Genomic DNA, 8,987 nt, shown 5'->3' with positions numbered 1-8,987 from the left:
GCAAGGGAGGTTCATCTTCCCAAGTCTCATTACCAAACAACTTGGCATTTAGCTTCATGATGGCTCCTAGATATTGAGCAACTTGCTCTTCAGTTACATCTTCATCCTCTTCAGAGGAAGAATAGTTCTCAGAGCTCATGAATGGCAGAATGAGGTTTAATGGAATCTCTATGGTCTCTATATGAGCCTCGGATTCCTTTAGGTCCTCTATAGGGAACTCCTTCTTGTCTGGGAGACGTCCCATGAGGTCTTCCTTATTGGGATTCACGTCCTCCCCTTCCTCTTTGGATTCGGCCATTTTGATTATATCAATGGCCTTGCACTCTCTCTTTGGATTCTCTTCTGTATTGCTTGGGAGAATACTAGGAGGAGTTTCAGTGATTTTCTTACTCAGCTGGCCTACTTGTGCCTCCAAATTTCTAATGGAGGACCTTATTTCACTCATGAAACTTAGAGTGGCATTAGATAGATCAGAGACTATGTTTGCTAAGTTAGAGGAGCTCTGCTCAGAATTCTCTGTCTGTTGCTGAGAAGATGATAGAAAAGGCTTGCTATTGCTAAGCCTGTTTCTTCCACCATTATTGAAGCCTTGTTGGGGCTTTTGTTGATCCTTACATGAGAAATTTGGATGATTTCTCAATGAAGGATTATAGGTGTTTCCATAGGGTTCACCCATATAATTCACCTCTCCCATTGCAAGGTTCTCAGGATCATAAGCTTCTTCTTCAGAAGATGCCTCTTTAGTACTGTTGGATGCATTTTTCCATCCATTCAGACTCTGAGAAATCATGTTGACTTGCTGAGTCAACATTTTGTTCTAAGCCAATATGGCATTCAGAGCATCAATTTCAAGAACACCCCTCTTTTGAGGCATCCCATTACTCACAAGATTCCTCTCAGATGTGTACATGAATTGGTTATTTGCAACCATGTCATTGAGTTCTTGAGCTTCTGCAGGCATTTTTTTTAGGTGAATGGATCTACCTGTAGAATGGTCCAGTGACATCTTAGAGAACTCAGATAGACCATAATAGAATATATCAAAAATGGTCCACTCTAAAAGCAAGTCAGAATGACACTTTTTGGTCATCTGCTTGTATCTTTCCCAAGCTTTATAGAGGGATTCACCATCTTTTTGCTTGAAGGTCTAAACATCCACTCTAAGCTTGCTCAGCTTTTGAGGAGGAAAGAACTTGGCCAAGAAGGTCGTGACCAGCTTATCCCAAGAGTCTAGGCTATCTTTAGGTTATGAGTCCAACCATATTTTAGCTCTGTCTCTTACAGCAAAAGGAAAAAGCATGAGCCTGTAGACTTCAGGATCTACTCCATTAGTCTTAATAGTCTCACAGATCTGCAAGAACTCAGTTAAAAACTGATAGGGATCTTCTGATGGAAGTCCATGAAACTTGCAGTTCTGTTGCATTAGAGCAACTAATTGAGGTTTCAGCTTAAAATTGTTTGCTCCAATGGCAGGGATTGAGATGCTTCTTCCATAAAAATTGGAAGTAGGTGTAGTATAATCACCAAGCATCCTCCTTGTGGCCTTCACCATTGTTATTGGGTTTGGCCATGTCTTCTTTTTCGAGATTCTCTGTAAGGTTTTCTCTAATTTATTGTGCTTTAGCTTCCACTGCTTCAACAAGAATGTTCTTGTCCTTGCTCCTGCTCATATAAAAAAGAAGAGAACAGAAAAGAAAAGGAATCCTCTATGTCATAGTATAGAGATTCCTTTATGTGAGTAGAAGAAAAGAAGAATAGGAATGAAGAAGAGAAAAATTCAAACATAGAAGAGAAGAGAGGGTTCGAATTTTAAGATGAAGAGAAGAGTGTTAGTAATTAAATAAATAAATAGAAGAAGATGAGATAGAGAGAAATTCGAAAATTGTTTTAGAAAAATGGTTAGTTATTTTCGAAAATTAGGAGAAGAAATAAAATTAAAATTTAAAATTTAAAACAATTAGTTAATTAAAAGAATTTTGAAAAAAGGAAGGAATTTTTGAAAATTAGAGAGAGAAAAGTAGTTAGGTGGTTTTGAAAAAGATAAGAAACAAACAAAAAGTCAATTAGTTAGTTGAAAAAGATTTGAAAATCAATTTTGAAAAGATAAGAAGTTAGAAAAGATTTTGAAAAAGACATGATTTGAAAAAGATATTTTGAAAAGATATGATTGAAGAAGATATTTTGAAAAAGATTTGATTTTTAAAATTAAAATTGATTACTTGACTAACAAGAAACTAAAAGATATGAATCTAGAATTTAAAGATTGAACCTTTCTTAACAAGAAAGTAACAAACTTCAAATTTTTGAATCAATCACATTAATTGTTAGTAAAGTTTTCAAAATTTTGAAATAAAGATAAGAAAAAGATTTTGAAAATTATTTTTAAATTTTTGAAAATCATAAAAGAAAAATGAAAAAGATTTGATTTTTGAAAAAGTTTTGAGAAGATAGGAATTTTAAAATTAAAATCTTGACTTGACTAACAAGAAACAACTTATTTTAAAAATTTTTGACTAAGTCAACCCAAAGATTTCGAAATTTATGAAAGAAATAAGGAAAAGATATTTTTTATTTTTTTGAATTTTTAATGATGAGAGAGAAAAATACAAAAATAAATCACAACATGAAAATTATGAATCAAAACACATGATGCATGCAAGAACACTTTGAATGTCAAGATGAACATCAAGAACATTTTGAATATCAAAATAAACATCAAGACTTATTTTTGAAAATTTTCAAGAAAAGAAAAACATGCAAGACACCAAACTATAAATTTTTAATGCTTAGACACTATGAATGCAAAAATGCATATGAAAAACAACAAAAGACACAAAACAAGAAAATATGAAGATCAAACAAGAAGACTTACCAAGAACAACTTGAAGATCATGAAGGACACCATGCATGAATTTTCGAAAAAATGCATAAATTTTAAAAACATGCAATTGACACCAAATTTAAAAATTGACACTAGACTCAAACAAGGAACACAAAAATACTTTTCTTTTCATTTTTTTGGTTTTATTAAATTTTTTTGGATTTTTTTTTCAAAAATTAATTTTTGAAAAACGAAAACAAATAAAAATTTTTTGAAAGATTTTTTAAAACTTTTTGAAAAGAAAATTACCTAATCTGAGCAACAAGATGAACCATCAGTTGTCCAAACTCGAGCAATCCCCGGCAATGGCGCTAAAAACTTGGTTCACGAAAACTACACTCACACTATGTAATTCCGCACAACTAACCAACAAGTGCACTGGGTCGTCCAAGTAATACCTTACGTGAGTAAGGGTCAATCCCACAGAGATTGTTGGCTTGAAGCAAGCTATGGTTATCTTATTGTTCTTAGTCAGGATACCAATAGGGTTCTTTAGTTTTAATTGTAAAAAGTGAAAGAGTATGAAACGAGTTATTGTTACGCAGTAATGGAGAATGTGTTGGAGTTTTGGAGATGCTTTGTCTTCTAAATCTCTGCTTTCCTACTGTCATCTTCTTCACACACGCAAGGTTCCTTCTATGGCAAGCTGTGTGTTGGTGGGTCACCATTGTCAATGGCTACCATCCGTCCTCTCAGTGAAAATGGTCCAAATCCGCTGTCACCGCACGGCTAATCATCTGTCTGTTCTCGATCATGTCGGAATAGGATCCATTGATCCTCTTGCGTTTGTCACTACACCTAACACTCGCGAGTTTGAAGCTCGTCACAGTCATCCAATCCCTGAAGCTCGTCATAGACAAGGTTTAGAACCCAAGTTGTAACATGTTTTTGGCGTTTAACTTTGGTTTGTGACTTGTTTCTAGCGTTTTACTCCAGAATGCAGCATGAAACTGGTGTTGAACGCTAGTTTGCGTCGTCTAAACGCCAGTTTAAGAGCGCGCCATTTAAAGTTTTGTAGCTCCAGAAAATCCATTTCGAGTGAAGGGAGGTCAGAATCCAACACCATCAGCAGTCCTTTTTCAACCTGAATCAGATTTTTGCTCAGGTCCCTCAATTTCAGCCAGAAAATACCTGAAATCATAGAAAAATACACAAACTCATAGTAAAGTCTAAAAATGTGAATTTTGCATAAAAACTAATAAAAGCATCCCTAAAAGTAGCTAGATCCTACTAAAAACTACCTAAAAACAATACCAAAAAGCGTATAAATTATCCGCTCATCACCTATCCATCTTCTTGAAGAAAGTTTCTTGTTCTTGTTCTTTCCAGGATTGTTTTTTTCTTTCTAAGAATTGTTCTTGTCTTTCTAAAAACTCCCTGGACCATTGAATGTAATCCTCAACTTCTGGCTGAAGAGATAAAGGTTGAGAGTAGTTTTGTAGACATGGATATGTTGTGGTGGAGTTGTTTTGAGGGGTATGGAATGAATTTTGTGAATATTGAAATGAGTTTTCTATGTGGTAAAATGAATTTTGTGGTTGGAAAAATGAGTTGTATTGATTTTGGAGGAAATTTTGTGTTGAGACATAGTCAAATGATGAAGAATTTTCAAATGAGGAACTGGGAGGTGAGGTTGGGCAACTTTGCATAAATGAGTTGAAGGTTTGCTCAGGTGCTGATAGTTCTTGATAAGTGGAGTATGAACTATCAAATGTTCTCTAGTTTTGCTCTTCCTATTCACAATGTGAGTCACTGTTGAATTCATCACAATGTGGATTATTTTGTGGTATTGGGGAGCAATTTTGCAAGAATGTATTGTCAGCATGATCAAATGATGGTGTTTCTTGATTAGCAAAATATGGATCATTAAGATCTCTTTGGTTTTGACCCTCCCAGCCACAACCTGAATAGTTGTCATAGCAATATGAGTCATTTTGTGGCTCTGGGAGGTTTTCATACTCTATCATTCCTTGTTGATACTCCCATCTACCATTAGGATAATGACATGAATCATTTTGTGGCGTTGGGTAGTATCTCATGGAATTGTCTTGATTATTTTGTGGCCTTGGAGCATATTCCCATTGGTTGGATTGCTCATAATCTGTCATTTTCTGGTGATATTCTCAGCCACCATTAGGATAATGACTTGAATCATATTGTGATGGTGGGCAATATCCCATGAAATTTTTTTGATCAAAAGATAAAGTGAACTCCATTTGAATTTTGGAAAACATAATCACCAATGAAAATTGAAATTCATGTCACAGATGAGAATTTCTTAGTTAGGCAGTAACACAAACACCTTATTGTCAAGAGAACACAACAAATTAAAAGAACTTAAAAGAATAAAAAAATAGCTTAATATAGACTTATCACCCACTTAATCATTGTTGATCTAAATGAATCCCCAGCAACAGTGCCAAAAACTTGATGGGGGAAAATTAGATTTCCACAAAAACTCACCGGCAAGTATACCGGGTCGCATCAAGTAGTAAAACTCACATGAGTGAGGTCGATCCCACGAGGATTGATGGATCAAGCAACTATAGTTAGGTGATAATTTTAGTTAAGTTAACAGATGAAAGGGGTGTGGTGTACTTGAATCAACAGAATGAAAAATAGAAAGCAGTAAATCAAAGGCAATTAAATAAGAATTAGAGCAAATGAGAAATGACAGAAACAGAGATTCATCAGGGATTGGAGGTTGATGCCAGGGCATTTTGGCCAGTTTCACTGACCTTTTCTTTACTGTTTTTAGGTAATTTCATGCATTTTCTTAGGAAATAAGTTAGTTTTGGGCAAATATTCACTCAGACCTTGATTCAAGCATACATTGTGCATTTTACATTATTTCATGAGGATTTTGCATGATTTTAATGACAAAATTGTATATTGCATTACCCATGACGTAGACTAGAACTTTGATGCACTCTATCGCTTGATTTCAGGACCAAAGGAAGCAAGAAATGGGAGGTAACTTGCAAAGTTAAGGAGAAAAGTGATTGCCAAAAAAAACACTCTCAAAAGCCATCAATGCCCACGTTAAAGAGTCACGTTAACTAAGTTAACGTGAACTCTAACGTGGAGAAGAAAAGTTAAGCCAATGTTAGTGACACTTAACATTGTCACTAACATTGGCAATTGCTCACAAATGGCTACGTTAGAGCCACGTTAACCTAGTTAACGTGGCCTCTAACATTAAAGGGGGAAGAGAAGCCAACGTTAGTGACACTCAACATTGTCACTAACGTTGGCCTAAGGTGCAAAGAGCCACGTTAACTCCCACGTTAACTTGGTTAACGTGGGAGCTAACGTAAGAGATGGAGAGTTGTCGACAACGTTAGTGACACTCAACATTATCACTAACCTTGGAGCAACCACATAACCCCCAAGAGCCATGTTAATCTCCACGTTAACTTGGTTAACGTGGAAGCTAACGATGAGGAATGAAGAATGAGCCAACGTTAGTGACACTCAACATTGTCACTAACATTGGGATGACTAAGAATGGCCACGTTAGAAGCCACGTTAACCCAGTTAACGTGGACTCTAACGTGAGACCTAGGGGCACACTTGAATGTTAGTGACAATGTTGAGTGTCACTAACGTTCTCGAAGGTTGGCAAAAGCCACGTTAGAAGCCACATTAACCTAGTTAACATGAGCTTTAACGTGAAGCAAGAAGGGGCACACTTGAACGTTAGTGACATTGTTGAGTGTCACTAACGTTCTCGAAGGCTAGCAAGGCAAAGTTAAAAGCCACGTTAACCCAGTTAACGTGGGCTTTAACGTGAGGCAAAGGGGTGCATGGCAACGTTAGTGACAATGTTAAGTGTCACTAACGTTCTCGAACTTGTATTTTCATTAAATGTTAAACAACCCTAATGTCTTGAGCTAAAGTCTCTGCCCACTTCACACTTTCTCTCTGCAAGTAAGCCAAGCCCAATTGAAGAAAGGAACTGCTTCAAGCTCAAAGATCCAGAGGCCCAAGACTTGAAGAGCTAACTAGAAGCTGAGAAGAGTAGTATATATAGGAGTAGTTTTGAAATAGAGAAGAGCTTTTGGGAGGAGCTAGGAAAGAGAACTACTCTTTGTTTTTACTTTCTTGGCACTTCTAGCTTTATCATGTATTCTCCATCTTTGATCTTGATTTGGACCAAATTGAGTGTGGATAGGTATGTGGCTATAACCCTCTAAGCATTTGATTTGGGAAGTGCATGTGGTATAATCAGTTACCACACTTCATCTCTTCTCATGAGCAATTGACCATGGAATTGGCTATTGATCAAGATTTGAGAGATTGAATTGCAAGAAATTGTGATTCAATCACTTAAGATTGCCAAGGAGATCAATGAGTGCATTGATTGAGGAAGAGATGAAAATGAAATTGATCCGGAGAATGCAACATCTCCTAAGCCCAATGAACTCCCCATTTCTGATCTTACCCATTCTCTTTATTTTCTGCAATTTACTTTTATGAGCAATTCCCCCATTCCCATTTACAATTCTGTTATTTACTTTCAGTCAGTTACTTTCTCGCCATTTTAATTTCTGCAATTATCAACTCTATTCATGGATTCGCTCAACTAGATCATTCCTCTAATTAAAGTTGCTTGATCAATCAATCCCTGTGGGATTCGACCTCACTCAATTTTGAGTTTTTACTTGACGAATTTGTTGAGAGACAAGTTTTACCCCGATCAAGTTTATGGCGCCGTTGCCGGGGATTGATTATGCATCGACAATGATTACATTAGAGGATCACTAGATTGAGCATTTGTATTTTGTTTGATTTAATTTTCTGTTCGGTTAATTTGCTTTCCGTCTTAGTTTAATTCTTCCCCTCCCTTGTTTCTTAGTTTTTCTTTGCTATTTACAATTCAGTTCACTAACCCCACTAACTGTTTGATATATTGCATCACTGACACTAACAAATAATTCTAACAAGATACTTTCTACATTGCTTTTCTTGCTTGTACTCTGTGGTTTTGTATGACAGGGAGAAGAAGCGAAGCATCAACTTCCTTTGATTCTGAACCTGAGAGAACCTTCTTAAGATTAAGAAGGGAGGCAAAAGAAAAACGTGTAGTGGGTGCTGAAGAAGAGGAGGAACACTGTGAAGAATACTTTGAAACAACCATGGAAGACCATCGTGAGGAAGAGGTGCACAACCATGGTGGAGGAGGTAGAAATGCCAGAGAAGGCCTTGTCAATCATGCTGGGCAAGAGAGAAGAGTTCTAGACTCTTATATCAACCCAAACCCAGGAAATTGTGGAAGTAGTATCCGAAAGCCAACCATACATGCCAATAACTTTGAATTAAAACCACAGCTCATCACCCTTGTTCAGAACAATTGCTCGTTCGGAGGAGGTGTCCAAGAAGACCCCAACCAACACTTAAACACCTTTCTGAGAATATGTGACACAGTGAAGTCCAATGGCTTTCAACCTGACGCCTATAGACTGTTGTTGTTCCCATTCTCTCTCAGAGACAAGGCAACCAAGTGGTTGGAGTCTTTTCCAAAGGAGAGCTTGACAACTTGGGATGATGTTATGAACAAATTCTTGGCAAGATTTTACCCCCTAAACGAGTCAATCGGCTGAGAGCTGAGGTCCAAACTTTCAGGCAACAAGATGGTGAGACTCTATATGAAGCATGCGAGAGGTTTAAAGACCTAACAAGGAGATGTCAATCTGATATGTTCAATGAATGGGTGCAGCTGCACATCTTCTATGAAGGACTGTCATATGAATCTAAGAAGGCTGTAGACCATTCATCCGGAGGTTCTTTGAACAAGAAGAAGACCATTGAGGAAGCCATAGATGTCATTGAAACTGTAGCTGAGAATGACTACTTCTATGCTTCCGAAAGAGGGAACACTAGAGGAGTAATGGAGCTGAACAATGTAGATGCTCTGCTTGCTCAAAACAAGCTCATCACCAAGCAACTAGCTGACCTCACCAAGAAGATGGAGAGAAGTCAAGTAGCAGCGATCACCACTTCAACTCAAGAGGGAGCAAGTGAAGAGGAAGAAGGCACTCAGGAGCAAGCCAACTACATTGGGAATTCACCTAGATACAACCATGATCCATACTCCAAGACCTAC

The 8,987-nt window shown here is 37.1% G+C and overlaps 1 non-coding gene across 1 annotated transcript; it reads left to right on the top strand.

Annotated features, from left to right (window-relative positions):
• The first annotated feature begins 1,064 nt into the window (after window positions 1-1,064).
• Window positions 1,065-1,168, top strand: LOC127739875 (small nucleolar RNA R71). The gene has a single exon (XR_008000617.1). It is a non-coding gene; the product is annotated as a small nucleolar RNA R71 (small nucleolar RNA).
• Window positions 1,169-8,987: the final 7,819 nt, after the last annotated feature.

The sequence above is a fragment of the Arachis duranensis genome, chromosome 6, assembly GCF_000817695.3.
Source record: "Arachis duranensis cultivar V14167 chromosome 6, aradu.V14167.gnm2.J7QH, whole genome shotgun sequence".
Lineage (NCBI taxonomy): Eukaryota > Viridiplantae > Streptophyta > Magnoliopsida > Fabales > Fabaceae > Arachis > Arachis duranensis.
Note: the sequence above shows the minus strand (reverse complement) of the source record. Positions and strands in the feature narration are given on the sequence as shown.